Source organism: Schistocerca americana, chromosome 4 (genome assembly GCF_021461395.2).
Source record: "Schistocerca americana isolate TAMUIC-IGC-003095 chromosome 4, iqSchAmer2.1, whole genome shotgun sequence".
In the NCBI taxonomy this organism is placed as follows: Eukaryota; Metazoa; Arthropoda; class Insecta; order Orthoptera; family Acrididae; genus Schistocerca; species Schistocerca americana.
The window spans coordinates 283,329,515-283,347,823 of NC_060122.1; the positions used below are offsets into that span (position 1 = coordinate 283,329,515).

Consider the following 18,309-nt stretch of genomic DNA (forward strand, 5'->3'; position numbering starts at 1 on the left):
TCTAGCAAAAGAAAGCAAATAAATGAACAGTATTACCCACTTCTTTTGATGATAGTGAACGCTGATAGACCAGCATTTCTGTCAACTTCTGAAGCTCGCGCTTTTTGTTAGTGAACAACTACGCATTCTTGAAAATTAAATACATACACAGACTAATAATAGTTACTATCTTCTCCACTGCCAACAGGGTGGGCATGAATCAACTCCCTATTGAAAAATGTTTCTGCCTTTATTAATACTTATGTTTAAAAAACTGATAGAACTGGATAGATAAAAAAATATACTCACCAAGTGGCGGCAGGAGAAAACAAGTAGAATATATGGAAATTTGCAAGATTTTGGAGTTAGTGGTTCCTTCCACTTGCAGAAGGGTTGAAGGGAAACTAAGAACGGAGGAGAAAAAATACTGGCTAGGTTTAGGAAATGGGGAGAGTTATGAAAAAGTAGCCCTGAGCCCTGGGTCAGGGAAGACTTACTGGATGAGATTCTAAAATCTGTGAGCTCAAAAGTGGAAGACAGGATAGTAAGCAAGACAAATATTACTGAAGAAAACATCATTAAAGGGTCTACCATGTATAATGCACTTAGTTTTCCACTCTTAAATGACTCTTGCATATTGCTGTTCTCTGTCTTGCTTATCAACCTATCTTCCACCTTTGAGCACTCAGGTTTTCAAATCCTGTCTTTCCTTCTCATCTGATCTGATCTGATAATACCCCCTGACCCAGTGTTCTGGGCCAGTATTTTTCCTTCATCCCTGTTCCTTTCCCTTCAACCCTTATGTCAAAAGAAGCAGCCGCTTGCTCCAAAAGCTTACACAATATCCTTTGCGTGCATTTTCTACTGCTGTTGTTTGGTGAGGAGATTTTTTTATCCATTCAATTATATTATACACTCCTGGAAATGGAAAAAAGAACACATTGACACCGGTGTGTCAGACCCACCATACTTGCTCCGGACACTGCGAGAGGGCTGTACAAGCAATGATCACACGCACAGCACAGCGGACACACCAGGAACCGCGGTGTTGGCCGTCGAATGGCGCTAGCTGCGCAGCATTTGTGCACCGCCGCCGTCAGTGTCAGCCAGTTTGCCGTGGCATACGGAGCTCCATCGCAGTCTTTAACACTGGTAGCATGCCGCGACAGCGTGGACGTGAACCGTATGTGCAGTTGACGGACTTTGAGCGAGGGCGTATAGTGGGCATGCGGGAGGCCGGGTGGACGTACCGCTGAATTGCTCAACACGTGGGGCGTGAGGTCTCCACAGTACATCGATGTTGTCGCCAGTGGTCGGCGGAAGGTGCACGTGCCCGTCGACCTGGGACCGGACCGCAGCGACGCACGGATGCACGCCAAGACCGTAGGATCCTACGCAGTGCCGTAGGGGACCGCACCGCCACTTCCCAGCAAATTAGGGACACTGTTGCTCCTGGGGTATCGGCGAGGACCATTCGCAACCGTCTCCATGAAGCTGGGCTACGGTCCCGCACACCGTTAGGCCGTCTTCCGCTCACGCCCCAACATTGTGCAGCCCGCCTCCAGTGGTGTCGCGACAGGCGTGAATGGAGGGACGAATGGAGACGTGTCGTCTTCAGCGATGAGAGTCGCTTCTGCCTTGGTGCCAATGATGGTCGTATGCGTGTTTGGCGCCGTGTAGGTGAGCGCCACAATCAGGACTGCATACGACCGAGGCACACAGGGCCAACACCCGGCATCATGGTGTGGGGAGCGATCTCCTACACTGGCCGTACACCACTGGTGATCGTCGAGGGGACACTGAATAGTGCACGGTACATCCAAACCGTCATCGAACCCATCGTTCTACCATTCCTAGACCGGCAAGGGAACTTGCTGTTCCAACAGGACAATGCACGTCCGCATGCATCCCGTGCCACCCAACGTGCTCTAGAAGGTGTAAGTCAACTACCCTGGCCAGCAAGATCTCCGGATCTGTCCCCCATTGAGCATGTTTGGGACTGGATGAAGCGTCGTCTCACGCGGTCTGCACGTCCAGCACGAACGCTGGTCCAACTGAGGCGCCAGGTGGAAATGGCATGGCAAGCCGTTCCACAGGACTACATCCAGCATCTCTACGATCGTCTCCATGGGAGAATAGCAGCCTGCATTGCTGCGAAAGGTGGATATACACTGTACTAGTGCCGACATTGTGCATGCTCTGTTGCCTGTGTCTATGTGCCTGTGGTTCTGTCAGTGTGATCATGTGATGTATCTGACCCCAGGAATGTGTCAATAAAGTTTCCCCTTCCTGGGACAATGAATTCACGGTGTTCTTATTTCAATTTCCAGGAGTGTATTTTTAAACACTGATTGATGTTTTTTGTTTCATGAAAATTATTTGTTTCTTCTAATGGTAGACTTTATTATGTAGTATTTATTTCATTGCAGGTATCAGTGGTGGACCACGGTGCAACGTCTAACCTCACTTGGTAGGTTCAGCTGGCATGCTGATATGAAGTATGGTGGCCCATAGTACAAGTTACAATCTGACTATTGGATCTTCACTCACTCAGCTTAAAACCACATATTGCCCTAAAGTGGTGTGTGTGTGTGTGTGTGTGTGTGTGTGTGTGTGTGTGTGTGTGTGTGTGTGTTCTACCTGAAAAATCATTTTAAAAGACAGGCTGCATAAAACAAGTTGTTTCCTGCTGCAAAGAGGATTTGTTATATCATGTCTGGCTGAGGTACTAAATAAAACTATATATTTCAGTTTTAATGATACACATGTTGCCACCAATCTGCTCTCACACATAGTTCTTGAAGTAAAAACATATAATCCCTCATAGTTTGTAAGTGGCCAGCATATGTATGAACTTCACAATCTGGTGTCTCAAGAATCACAAATTTTAAAAGCCACTAAAGAGTTTGAAAGTTCACATGATGATTATTAGGTTTAGTATACTTGGTCACTAATGTTCAGTGAACTGGAATTAAACAACTTTGACTGCATAGCCTGCCACGCGGAATTCTACAGCCTATCAAAAGAAAGTCACAAAAGTTTCTTCAACTCTCAAATACTTCCAGAAACATTGTTTACATCTGGTCTTACCATTTTATGAACAAGTCAACTTTTCAGCATAAGCAAATCAAACACTTTTACAAAATTATGACAATACTGAAACTTAAGCCTTCATGCTACTAAAGCTGAATTACAACTCCTCAAGATAAGCTTGTACATATCTCTCTCCCTTCTAGAACATGCCATAGTTATCAATCTGATTGGCTGGATCATACTGTATCTAATCAGCTTCATAGTCTTTTGCTGTCAGAATGGTAATTTCCCTCCTTGACCAGTCCCAACTATAAATTTACTTTACTCATTTTCCAAACTTACAAGGAGAGGTCCCCAGGGGTAGAATAATATTTTTGAGATCATCAATATGGTGATGTAGATTAAAGTTCCAGCTATCACACTTTATAGCCATTCACCCTGGTGGACCTAATTTGCAAGTAGTCGACAAGAGGAGGGGGGCAGGAGAACCAGGAATTTTGTGTGATATACTATATATAGCCTTAATAGGATGACTGGGGACAAAGTGGTACTATGGCATAGCAGTTAAGGTATGTTCCTGATGTAGTGAAGGTTGTGAGTTCGAATCTCATTATGTCCTATAAATTTTTTAAATATTTATTGGAATGGTTTTGATCATTATTTTTATTCACTTAATGGGTTTAAATGAAAATTTTTAAATTTGTAAACCTTTATCACATAATTTTAACCATCTTATTAACTATTTTATTCACTCTTATTTTGTCTCGAAAAAAGAATGATTGGAATCTTTGTGCATGTGATTTTAATTATTTTGCTTTACCTACAATAATATTTAAATTTTTGAAAGTGCTGATCTATCAGTTAAACAAAAGACAAATTAATCTATTTATATTGGCTGTGCAATGATGCCAAAAAAGTATTTTTAGTTACAAGATGTACATTTTGTTAGATGGTAACTGTCATTCAAACATTTAAAACATAAATTCTTGTTGCACTATGGACAAAATAATGCAATATGAAGATTTAAATGAAAGAAGGAATCATAAATAAAGTGAAATTCAGGCAATGAGACAAATAGAAATAATGAATGCAATAACGTGAATGAAAAAAAAAAATCAAAACAGAAGGAATTAAATAAACAATAGTACATAAAACAAATTAAAATCAGAAGCACAAAAATTCCAAATGAAAAAATGATAATTGGAAGACAAAATAAGAACAAATGAAACAAGGTTGCCTCTAAGATAGTTTGTGCAGAGGAGGGTGCATGACATGGTGGTATGGTGTATTTTTAATATTTTTTGAAGACAAATGGGATTTTTAAGTACCCATAAAAAACTTACAGTTCCAACCCTGTTAAAACCTTCATAATACTGACTTAAGAATAATTTTCTGGAAAGAAAAACATGTGGCTACACCATATTCTTTCCTTTCCCTGAGAGCTAAGGGAGAACCGCAGCTGACCTTGCAATGAAATAGTTAATATAATGATTAAAATCACATGACAAAGGATTAGAATAATTACAAAATTACATTTAAACAAGTTAATAAAGTGAAATTCAAATTCTTATGTGGTACCTGGGAACCTCATCTTCATCACCGTATGATGGTTCCAAATTTCGATCCAACTCCTTGTTAGTACTCTTCCAAAAGCAGATAAACTGCAGATAATTTCATCTATGCTAGTCTTAAGGACAGGAGTAAAAATCTTGCTTGTACAGTCCTTAAACTGGCTACTTTATATTGAGCATATCATACCATGTATGCTCCCTGCTGTTTTTACGCAATATACTTCTCATGCTCTTTAATTATTAACAAGTTCAAAGATTAATATGACACATCATTACGTAACTTATACTGTTACAAACAAAAAGCTATTAACTAACTATGTAGCATCAGTGTGTTCAATTTATCTTCTGATGTATTACAATAACATATTAATGTGTCAGGATGTTGCTTGTAATGAAGAGTTAACAAGTTTAAGTTTTAGGTATTTTTGAAAATATTTCTAATATATAGCTGAAACTCATACAGTAATTAACTACAGTTATTTTAAAAGGCTATATGAAAATTCAAGGTGACTGATAAACAGGAAATTACTAAAGTAATTCACAGGTCGGTGTGCGATTTGAACAGTGTGAAAAGTGTACATGCATGTGACTGGGGCTGTAACAGGCAGGTATAAAGACGACAGATTGCAACTTCCCAGCAGGGGAAAGCTGTCTGTAGAACATGAGCTCACAGAGATGAAGCTTACAACTTCCTAACCATCAGTGCTGCATATCACTACACCACAAATTACAGAGATGGTGACAAAGACCGTAAGGAATTACCACTCAAAGCTACTGAACACCCTTCAGCGTCAAGAATGTCGGAAAATGTGAAAGTGCTTCAGGAAATGTTCACTCAAAGTCATCAGGAATCACAAAGACAGGCATCTCCTGAAAGTGGTTTGACCCAACACACAATTCAAATTGTTTTGAGGAATCATATGACTGCCACGAATATTGCCAAAAGACTGAATATCAGTTGGCATATTGGGAGATGCTACTTCCTTCTGATGAACAATGCAATGGTCCAATATATTTGATTATGTCCTGTGGTCAGATGAAACTGTGTTTCAAGTGGATAGGTATGTTAACCAGCACCGTTGATATTACTTAGTAACAGAGGATTCAAGGGTGGTATTTGAAAAAAAGAGCCAACATCACCCAAAGATCACAGTGTTGTGCAGCAATACCTTTGAATAAGTTGTAGGTCCACATCTCATTTGGGGCATAATAAATGCTGAATGGTACCTTGATACTCTTGAAGATTATGTTAAGGGTACTGTATCCACATGGGACAATTACAATGACCTATTCTTTACGGGTCTCCAACTCACTTCATAATAGCTGTCTGTGTATGGCTTGATATCCATTTTCCAGGATGCTGGTGGGGACATTGTGGCCCCCTTGATTGGCCTACAAAGAGTCCTGATCTAATGCCCTGCAACTTCTGGAGGTGAGCAAACGAGGAGGAAGATTATCATATAAAACCAAAAACTCTTGAAGAGATGGAGCTGCAAATTTGGCAAGATTTTAAAATGTACCAATAAATTATTTATTATATATGACGGTAGTATCTGTTCCCGAAAGAACAGTTACCGTGGATGACCATGCAGCTTTGCTAGAAATGAAATGATAATTAAATGGACACCCTAGCTGCAAACAGGCGTTGGTGTACTTCATTGGGGACATGTTGAAAACGTGTGCCCCGACTGGGACTCGAACCCGGGATCTCCTGCTTACATGGCAGACACTCTATCCATCTGAGCCAACGCGGGCACAGAGCATAGTGCGTCTGCAGGGACTTATCCCTTGCACGCTCCCCGTGAGATCCACATTCCCAACATGTCCACACCACTACATTCGTAGTGCGCCTAATAGATGTTTGCCCATCATACTCATTACTCGTGGCAGATTAATCTACCAAGTCCCGTACGAGTTCGGGCATAGCGTGTGCATTCGCACAAGAAGGTCAATGGCCGGGAAGCCATATTTTAACTATACATGATGGTAGTATCTGTTCCCGAAAGAACAGTTACCGTGGATGACCATTAAATTATTTGTGGAAGACTGTTGCAAACATCCCCACCTTTTCTTGGAAACTGGTTGATAATGATGGTGCTTACGAGGAATTTTAGCAATGTATAACAATTCCACCATCATAAAAACTGTTTTTTTGTTGTTTTTGTGGTTGTGGTGGTGGTGGTGGTGGTGGTGGTGGTGGTGGTAGTAGTGGTAGTGGTACTGGTGCTGTGGTCGTCTTCAATTAGAAGACTGATTTGATGCAGCTCTCCATGCTACTCTATCCTATGCAAGCCCCTTCATCTCTGAATAACTACTACAACCTACACCCTAGTGAATTTACTAACTGTTTTCATTTCTTGAGCTCCCTCTATGATTTTTACTCTCACACATCCATACATTTCTAAACTGGTAATCCCTTAATATCTCAGAAAACATCCTATCAATCACAATGTGTCCTATCAACTAATCTCTTCTTTAAGTCAAGTTGTGCCACAAATTTCTTTTCTTCCTTGTTCTATTCAGTACCTCCTCATCAGTTATGTGATCTACCCATCTAATCTTCAGCATTCTTCTGTAGCACCACATTTCAAAAACCACTATTCTTTTTTTGTCTAAACTGTTTATTGCCCATGTTTCACTTCCATACACGGCTACACTCCAGACATATACCTTCAGAACAGACTTCCTAACACTTAAACCAATATTTGATGTTAACAAAATTCTCTTCTTCAGAAACACATTCTTGCTGGTCTATATTTTATATCCTCTGTTCTTCAGCCATCATCAGTTATTTTGCTGCCCAAATAGCAAAACTCATCTATTGGCAAAATAATTTAATTGGAGAGATAAAACATCTACTCGCCAAGCAGCACCAGAACACACACATAAAAGACTGTTGTAATTTGCAAGCTTTCGGAGTCAGTGGCTCCTTCCTCAGGCAGAGGGTTGAAGGGGAAGGAAGAAGGATGAAGGAAAAGGACTGGAGAGGTCTAGGAAAAGGGGTAGAATTCAGGAAAGTCACCCAGAAACACGGATCAGAGGAGACTTACCATACAGGATGAGAAGAAAAGACGCATCTATTTCTTTAAGTATTGTGTTTCCTAAACTAATTCCTTCAGCATCACCTGATTTAATTCAACTACATTCCATTACACTTGCTTTGCTTTTGTTGATATTCATCTGATATTTTCTTTCAAAGCATTATCCATTCTGTTCACATGCTTTCCCAAGTACTTTGCTGTCTTTGACAGAATTACAGTGTTATCAGGCAAATCTCAAAGTTTTTACTTGTTCTCCCAGAACTTTAACTGCTTCTCCAAATTTTCTTAGGGTTTCTTTGCTGCTTGCTCAATGTATAGAGTGAATATAATGTCAGGGTTAGGCTAAAAACCTGTTAACTCCCTTAACAGTCACTGCTTCCCTTTAAAGTCCCTCGACTCTCATAACTGTCAACTAGCTTCTGTACAAGTTGTAAAAAGCTTTTTGCTCCCTGTATTTTACTCCTTCTGCCTACAGAATTTCAAAGAGTGTGTTCAGCTCAGCATAATAAAAAGTTTTCAAGTATACAAACACTATAGGTATAGATTTGCCTTTCTTCTAAGAGAAGTCAGAGTGTCACTATTGCCTCACATGTTGCTACTTTTCTCCAGAATATAGTAACTGATCTTCCCGATGTCAGCTACTGCCAACTTTTCCATTCTTCTGTAAAGTGTTCCTGTTAGTCTTTTGCAACCATGACTCATTAAACAGATAGTTCAATAATATTCACACCTGTCAGCACCTGCTTTCTTTGAAATTGGGATTATTACATTTTTCTTCAAGTCTAAGGGTATTTTGCCTGTCTCGTACATCTCACACACTAGAAAGAATAGTTTTTTCATGACTGGCTCTCCTAAGGATATCAGTAGCCCTGGTGGGATGTGTACTCCAGGGGCCATGGTTAGACTTATGTCTTTGAGTGCTCTGTCAAATTTTTCTTACAGTATCGTATCTCCCATCTTATCTTCATCTATGCCATCTTCCCTTTCTATAATATGGCCTTCAAGTTCATCTCCCTTGTACAGTCCCTCTATATACTCCTTCCAACTTCCAGCTTTCCTTCTTTGCTTAGTACTGGTTTCCCATCTGAGCTCTTGATACTCATACAGTTGCTTTCTTTTCTCCAAAGGCCTCTTTACTTTTCCTGTAGGCAGTATTTATCTTTCCCCTAGTGATACATGCTTCTATATAATTATCTTTGTCCAGCAGCCATTTTCAGTCTCATTTTTATATATTTGTATTCCCTTTCACATTCCATCAATTAAATTGAGCAACTCATGTGATGCCCGACAATTTACCACTGAAAGGTTTGAAATGGTAGGGCTGTAACATGTTGGTCATGTTCTTTTGAATGTTCTCCAGAGTCCCAAAATGACATTCTTTTAAGATATTTTTCAATTTTGGGAAAAGAAAAAAGTAAAAAATACGCAGATAATGTGAATGGGGGGACTGTGGAACAATAGGAATGCCTTTTGAGGTCAAAAATTCCATGGTGAAAGTGGATGTGCAACATGGGGTGTTGTCATGATGCAGCATCCACTTGTCTGCAATGTCTCATTTCACTCAATTCATTATTTTCCTGAGCTCTCCAAGGACATAATTGAAAAACTGTGGCTCATTTTCAGTATAAACTCAAAACAACTTATGTGAGTCCTTTCCTATGTAATCACAAAGCTGTATAATGGCTATAAGAACACAAATCAAAACACCAGAACTGCCCAAAACGTTGATTCCATATACCTTATCTGTGATGTAGCCCAGGTAATCGATTCAGGTGACACACATGGTCAGCACAATTGACTGACAAATTGTGTTCTAAAATAAATGATGTAAATAAGCTTTCCACATTTATCACTTTCATTTTTAACACTGAATTCCAGTTTTTTATTGTTATTCACACAGTTAACATTTTCTCAGTGTTTTTTTTTTTTTTTTGTTTCGAAAATTGCTTTTTCCACTATGTATGTACAATTGTCACATAAGTAAAAAGTACAAAATGCAAACAGCAGACCTTTCCCAGACTTGAAAATGCAGGGAAATTGTTCCGAATATTGCTTGCTGAAAACAGAATTACATTTTTTTGCCATTATGAAAAATAAAATACTACAAATATGACAAATAAGATACACGTAAAATAATTGCTTACACAAAAATAAAGCCTTCTAGAGATCCAGGCAACAAAACAACACTAACAACCACCCACTGTGAAAATATACACAAATTATAAAAAATGTTAAATAATAAGTGACTTCGCTTAAGCACAATGACAACACAGAAACACAAGCCCAAACAGCACACAGTACGTGCACCACTGAGCAATATGAGTGTACATAATATGAAATGCTTGGGAAAGAGAAAAATTAAGAATCGATGTAAAAGTCACAAGCAACTTCCTGATTTTTATAAACATCAATAAGGATATTGATTAAAAGTGACAAATGCGCAAAGGACTTCCAAGTACCCGCCAAAAAACTGAAATGTCGGGTTTTCAAAACAAATGTCTTAAGTCTGACAAATACCAGCTAAAAATATGGAGAAATAATGGAATAATTGGGACATAGGAGAGAAAGTGGAAAAACAGGAGCCTCCCACCTAAATTGTCAGAGCTGGCAGATATTAAATAATCAATCTGACACCTTCCAGTGTCTCCAGATCTCTTCTACGTATACAACCTTCTTTCATTATTCTTAAACAAAGTGTTAGTGAAGATTAAATTATGCTCCATGAAAAATTTTACCAGGCATTTTCCTCTTTCATTTCTTTCCCTTTGTCCACACTCACTAATTACTTTTCCTTCCTTAGTTAAGTGTTAATAAAGTTATAAATAATTTTTAATTGAAAGTTACATTTCCACCCACTCTATACATTCAAGGTTAAACCTTTATTCACTCAATGAACTCAAGTGACAGAATGCAGAACTGTTCCAGGCCTCTCTCCACGGCTGTAATGAAAATGAAGAATTTTTTTAAACATTTCAGTATTATTGTATGTGAATTTTGTCTTGTACTTTGCATAATATGTGCACATCAGCCTATGTTCCCAGTAGAAATATTGCCATTTAAGAGATTAAGGCTGAAGCTAGTTGGCTTATTTGTTCTCCTGTCATAGTGCTCCCCTCAGTAAAAAATTTCTGCATTCTGTCCTTTATGCTGCTTTTATATTATTGTGATTATTTCTTTTGTCATAATGATAATTTTCTTGGCCTCTGTTTAGTAATATATTGGAGTTTGTTCACTTCAAGATTTACATTCACTGAGGGAGTTTAAATCAACTCTACATAATTTTTTTTTTTTTTTCGAAACTCTAACTCTCTTTGTTCGCAAAAAATACATCCACATCATATCTTAAAGTGGTTAACTGTTTGGCACAATCATAACAAATTTTAAATAGAAATTAACAGTTTCTGTGGTCACCAGCTACTTTCAGATCCATAAGTTATTGATATTCATTAGTCCAGTGCATCTATATGAATGTAACTGGTGCTTGTGTTTATTACATGCATTCCACAATTTCCGATAATTCACTAATCTGCACAGGGTCAAGCTTATTACACAAATTTAAATCACCTCTAACTTTTTGTAATTAGCTCATCATTTTGAATGTCTTCTGTAGCTAATTTTAAGCACTTTTCACTTTACTTTCTTCAGTGGCAAAATTGTTTATTCTAATTTGTGTATATTTGGTATTGTCCCAAATTGAAGACATGTTTTATTAAATTTTACTTTAGGAATGTTCATGACTAGTTTTATTTTCAAGTTAACGGTCTTTCTGTCTCCAAATGCTTCCTCTGACACACATTTTAGGATGAACAACATTTTAGTTGTGAAGGAGGTATCTTTGATCAGAATAATCACACAACATTTCAAATGGAAATCAGTGGAAATTGCATCAGAATTTAAGCTACATCAACGTATACAAATAATAGATATAAATACTCACCATACAATAGCAGGTTATTAGGATCATAAAAATGTTATCATTTCCACAACTTGTCAGAACTGGAATTCCTTCATTCATCAGGAAATGGAACGGGAGGGTTGGATAAAACAGGACTTTAAAGAGTAAGACAGGAAAGCTCCTTCAACTCCAAATTATAAGAGGAAGAACAAGACAGGTTTTGGTGAAAACATGTCAGGTGACAGCAGTAGATATAGTGTGTATGCTTTTAATTGCATATTGTAATGTGCCTATCTCTAGCGGTGCTGAACAGCTGTGGATAAACTTGCTATTATTATGCAGTTATAATGGTAGCTGTTAATATTTATTGTAAAGGTGCATACAGGAGATAGATAAAATAATATCAGCCTTTGGTAATGTGGTGAGAGATTCCTTCAGAGGACAGATGCACATTAATTACAATTTTCTACCACTTTTCTTAAAAATTGTTTCGACTCTTCATGAAGGACAGTGGACATCTGATGGGAAGAGCTAGACAATATTCTAAGCTAAGAATTATGGAAGAGACAGAAGATTTATTATTTTATATTTTTCCTCATCTAACCAGTTTTGGACATTTCCAGACATGGGAGTGAGGGAATTACATCTTGGCAGTTCCTGCTGACCATTACATCCTTTGCTTGGCATTGAGGATTTGTGCTCCTTGTGGTGGGGAAGGCTCTTGTTTGAATTCAACTAGTTTACGGGACACCTGAGTACTCAGTGAATCCAAAATTACAATTCGGCTAGTGATAGATTTCAGTCACAAAGTCCACATTTTAATATACACCAGTCTGGCTTAGAATTGATAAACAAAAATCAATAAATTATGTTTTATGAACAAGTCAAGCGTGAGAGTGCATAAAGCATGGTTGCCTTGTTTTTATGCATTTCATTTCACATGGCAGGATTCAACTTCTACAAGTAAAGACTGAACATTGTAATTGTTGGTGATGTGCTGCCTAAAAGGAAAGCAGTTCAAGCTTCTGTAGAGAAGATATACTCAAATTCAAAGATCATAATGCTTCAAAATAAAGTTTTTTTCTTCATTCTAAAGTCTCAGTATGAAGTAGGCATTCATTACGTAAAGATGATGAAATAATTTTCTATTGCATGATATCTAACAGATTACTAGCAGTTGTTGCACTTCAAATCATTTTCTTTTAGAAGGAATTAGGGAGTTTGATGCACGCCTATCTTCTATTTGATTTGTCAGCTGGCTGGAGGTTAAAGAACTAAACAGAAAAGTCATCAGTCCCTCAGTTAAGAAATAATTCATCAGGAGTTCATCATGTCAGCCAGAAATTTGATTGAATTATGAAATAGGTAGAAGTAGTAAAATAGGGACATTGAAAGCAAAATTGATGCAGAGCTGAGAAATAATTTTAAGAAAAGTAAAAGTATACAAGCATAAAAATGTTCTTTTAGGAGCACAAAAAGGTGAATTTGTTCCTCTTTAAAAAGACTCTCACAGAAAAGTGGGGAACTGGGTGCCTTAATTCTCATTCCGCCTTCCTCTCCAAAAATTCTGGCATGTGGGCATATTCGCACTGTTTTTAACACAGAACATTGAAAATCCTGTTACCCGACATGTCTCTGTAATTAAGCTTCCATACTCAGCATCTCCCTCTCATTGCCACGGTCTATATACACAAATCAAAGAAAGTTTTGCATCCCCCCGGTCCCAGAACTCCTGAAGATAGACACTGACTGTGGATATTGTACCACAGACACAGTCCCTTTGACTGTTCAGAGATGTCACTCAACCCGCCCAAAGATGTAAACAACCATGCATGAGCAGTGCCTATTAGACGGAGAAGTCTGAGAGCCGATAAGTTCCAGTCATTCCACCAGGAAGGAGGTACACGGCTCGTGTTGTCTGTAGTTCAACCATACCTAGACGATCAATACCGCTGTTCGACTGCGTCCGCATTTTTACTTTGTACCAGGAAGGGCTCTCAACATAGGAAGTGTCCAGGCATCTCAGAGTGAACCAAAGCGATGTTGTTTGGACATGGAGGACATGAGACAGGAACTGTCGATGACATCCCTCGCTCAGGCCGCCCAAGGGCAGATGACCTCTACCTACAGATTATGGCTCGGAGGAACCCTCACAGCAATGCCATCATGTTGAATAATGCTTTCCATGCAGCCACAGGACATCGTGTTATGACTCAATCTGTGTGCAGTAGGCTGCAGGATGCACAACTTCACTCCAAATGTCCATGGCGCAGTCCATCTTTGCAACCACGACACCATGCAGTGCAGTACAGATGGGCCGAACAACATGTCAAATGGACCGCTCAGAATTGGCATCACATTCTCTTCACCAATGAGTGTTGCATATGCCTTCAACCAGACAATTGTCAGAGATGTATCTGGAGGCAACCCAGTCAGGATGAATGCCTTAGACACACCAACCAGCGAGTGCAGCACGGTGGAGGTTCCCTGCTGTTTTGGGGTGGCATTATGCGGGGCTGACGTACACTGCTGGCGGTCATGGAAGGTGCCTTGACAGCTGTACATTATGTGAATGCCCTCCTCTGACAGCATATTGGCAAGGCATTTGTCTTCATGGATGACAATTCGCGCCCCCCCCATCATGCACATGTTGTGAATGATTTCCTTCAGGATAATGACATCGCTGTTGAGTGGGACAATCTGGACCAACAGTGCCTTGATGAACTTGTGGATAGAATGCCACACGGCGAACACAGACATGCATCAATGCAAGAGGATGTGCTACTGGGTATTAGAGGTACTGGTGTGTACAACAATCCGGACCACCACCTCTGAAGGTCTCGCTGTATGATGGTACAACATGCAATTTGTGGTGTTTATGAGCAATAAAAAGGGTGGAAATGATGTTTATATTGATCTCTATTCCAATTTTCTGTACAGGTTCCGGAACTCTCAGAACCAAGGTGATGCGAAACTTTTTTTGATGTGTGTATGTCTTTCTTCCACTGTCTCCTCTTTCTCCCATTGATTTATCGTCTATACCCTATCATTATCTCCTCTCTCACATAAACTATCTCCTTTTGTCTTTCTCTCCCACAGCCTCTGCCTCCACCATACCCTGGCAGCTCAAAAATTCTGGGAGGGGGGTCCAACTATTCCCCTATACCCAAGTGTTTAAAAACTTTGGTCCAAAATGCGCCCTCCCCAATAACCCTACATCTCCTCTCTCTTTCATTCCCACTGTCACTGTCTTCATCTATCTGTCTTTCTCTATTACTGCCACTTTCTCTCTCCCACCATCATTGTCTCACTTTTCTTTCTCTCCCACTGGAACTGTCTCCTCACTCTTTGATCATCAATGTCTTTCTGGTACCATACTTTCTTTCAGCACAAAAAAGTGTGAACATGTTTGAAAGCCAAACTTTTTGGTGAGAAAGGTGGAGTGAGGCAGCTGGTTCCCCAGTTTTCTGTCAGAGCCTTTTGAAGAGGCTTTTTGTGTTCCAAAAGCAGCATTTTTCCACTGTTTCCCTCCTTTCCCTGTTGCAGCAGGCTGTGCTGCTTATATAAAACAAATTCTATAGGTCAATCAAATTTTGACAGTCTATTTATATACATTGATATATATAAACGGCAAATAAGGACACACACTACAAGGTTAACACAAAATCATTTGGTTTGCATTTTTCTGTATACTTCACTCATCTACCACAATTCATCAAAAATGCCCAGCTTATGATTCGTATTTTGAAAGAGTAATGTCATTAGAAATATTTTACTGAATTTGCAGTCTTTTCAGTTTTATATAGATTTTTGCAGTAATTTTAAGCTTTTATCAGGCATGTTAGGACCCATTCTTAGCCCATTTTTTGTCACTGCTGTACCACTTTGGGCATATTTGTATGGGCATGAAGTGCCCGTTATTCAGAGGGAGTGCACCATAAAGTTTTATTGGTGAAAAAATGCTGAATGAAAACATCGTTTGGTGACCTCAAAACAATTGTGATGACCCTAGAACCCTTGCCATGTGTTCACTACGTCACTTAATACTACAAGGATGTGCTGAAAAATAATGCCTCCCAATTTTTGTATTTGGAAGCCCTCTAAGATTTTTAAATAAAATAAACATTATTAACAGTCTACATATTTTTCTTCATGTCTACATATCTGCAGCCCTCTGCCACTAGAGGGCTTTGAATTGTAGCATGTAAAATAACTAAGGTGGCAAGTGAGAAACAGTGTGCTGTAATTTGGTTTCAAATTCAAAGAGTTTATCCACACATTGAGCACCCTCTCGTTCAGCATGAAAATGCCAGAGCACACACGAGTGCTGTGACATCTGCAACAATTCCATGTCTTGGGTTTACTGTCATCAGTCTTCAGCCATACTGCCCCAACTTGGCCCCCTCCTATTTTCATCTATTTCCAAAACTTATGGAACACTTTTCAGGGCTTCACTTTAACATTGATGAAGTGCAAGCAGAGGTGTGGCTGTGACTCAGTCACCAGAGCCAAAGATTCTACAGTGACAGTATCAACAAACTGGCCTCTCACTGGGATAAATGTGTTTGTTGCCAGAGTGACTGTGTTGAGAGATATATATGTATATAATAGAGGGAAACAATCCAGGTGGGAAAAATATATCTAAAAACAAAGATGATGCGACTTACCAAATGAAAGCGCTGGCAGGTCAATAGGCACACAAACAAACACAAACATACACACAAAATTCAAGCTTTCGCAACCAACGGTTGCTTCATCAGGAAAGAGGGAAGGAGAGGGAAAGACGAAAGGATGTGGGCTTTAAGGGAGAGGGTAAGGAGTCATTCCAATCCCGGGAGCGGAAAGACTTACCTTAGGGGGAAAAAAGGACAGGTATACACTCGCACACACACCCATATCCAACAGCACATACACAGACACAAGCAGACAAGGGGTTTCCACCCACATCTGATCCACTACCAACCCAAGTAAGTGCAAGGACAGTGCATTCTAGCTAGGATATGTGTAATAATAAAAATGAGAAAGCTAAAAACATAATGGACTGACAGAGGTGAAAGAAATAATCAGGTCAATAGGTGGGTGTGATCAGGCGAGTATCACCTGGAGCTCTGTGACAGAGGCTGCCCATCCCACAGCTCTGTGTGTGTGTGTGTGGGGGGGGGGGGGGGTTCCTTACATAAAATAAAACCATTGGTTAACCTGGCATCACTGACATTGAGGAGATGTAGTATGGTAGATTTCTTCCAGGAGGAACGGAAGAGGCAGTGCTATGCAGCAGTTGTCTCCTCGATAGTGCAGGGTTTTCTAGAGGGGGTAGTAGCCCCTCAGATGCTCCATTTCCAAGTGAGAAGAGGTCTTATTTGCACCCAAAAATCTGTACCCGGAATCATTCCAGTGAATGCTGGGTGAGTAATCACTTCTCTAGCCAGTCAGTCAACCTGTTCATTTCCTGGAATATTCAAATTAATTGGGACCAAAAGAAAGAGAACTGGCTCAGACAATATGATTAAGGTCAGAGAGAAGTTCATCAAAAGCGGATCTCACAGTGTGACAAGAGTAACACCAATCAACAGCTTGGAGACTGCTCATTGATACACCAGAATTAAAACTGGCTGAGGGAGATCCGTTTAATTAAGTGGAGGGCTCTGTTAATAGATATCTTCACCCTCAAAAGAATACTACACATTCCCGGTAACAATGTTGTTCCTGACCAGAGGAGATGTAACAGCACATTCTGTTCCATTCATGGTTTCACAGCCATCAAAGTAAATGACATCATCACCCTGACACTCCTGAAGAACTGAGAGAGGAACAGGCACCAACAGGCCAAGGAGGCAACTGAAACTTTACATACTTGAAAATGCATTCCAACTGAAACCAGGTATCAGATGGTTGGTGCCCCCAGTATGCAAAAAGAATTTAGTAAGATGAATGAATAGGAAATTGTTGGATGGTATTACAAAAGTAAGCAAGGGTTGGTATCATTGGAACTGAAAGATTAAGATCTTGCTTCAGCAAGGAGAGTAGTCTGGAAGGTGCCAGTGACCACCCTTACACGATGATGGCAGACTGAGTCCAATAATTTCAAAGCTTATGGTGCCGTTCTGCCATAAAACTGGTGACCATAATCCAATTGGGACAAGACCAGGGCACAGTAAATACAGAGTAGAGTAGCACAAAGTGCACCACAAGAGGTGTAGGCAAGGAAGCACAGAGCATTAAACTTTCACAAGCAGCTAGTCTTTAGTTGACAAATGTTGGCAGCCCTGTCAGCTTTTTATTAACAAGGACTTCCAAAATATGGGACTGTGCAACAATGTCCAAATGCTGTGCACCCATGTAGAGATCTAGGCAAGATAAACTGTAGTACAATGACAGAAAAGTGTGACTCGTGTTTTCATGGAAAATGTGAGATTCCTCTTGTTTCAGACAGCATTTTATTTTCTAAATTTTACATTTTACTGGGACTTTGCAGAAAGCAGAAGTAATTCACTGCCTCAAGCAGCACTACAGAATACAATGGCACAGAGTAAGAAGCTGTTTCTCATAAAGGAGTGGACAATATGACGTGGTAGTGAATCACTGGATTGGGGAGAAGTATGTGAGCCTTGAGAATGAATCTTGCTCGGTGATCAATATCTATGGGAATTAGAAGTATTCTGGAAAGAAACTCACAATTTTCTTTATTAAGTATTATTTATCGGAATCCACTTTTCGCATAACAAATGCTAGAAGGAGCCCATGGGTCATCAGAGCTTTAATACAATGCTACTATGCAGTAAAGCAATAT

At 39.6% G+C, this 18,309-nt stretch overlaps 2 protein-coding genes across 4 annotated transcripts in view; one reads left to right on the forward strand and one right to left on the reverse strand.

Annotated features, from left to right (window-relative positions):
* LOC124613991 (CDAN1-interacting nuclease 1) overlaps positions 1 to 2,570 on the forward strand; it is a 177,325-nt gene extending 174,755 nt beyond the window's left edge. The window contains exon 9 of the mRNA XM_047142785.1: positions 2,409 to 2,570. The gene's annotated coding sequence lies outside the window, so the exon portion shown is untranslated. The remainder of the gene's footprint in view (positions 1 to 2,408) is intronic.
* LOC124613990 overlaps positions 1 to 18,309 on the reverse strand; it is a 129,068-nt gene that overhangs the window by 14,392 nt on the left and 96,367 nt on the right. The window lies entirely within an intron of this gene.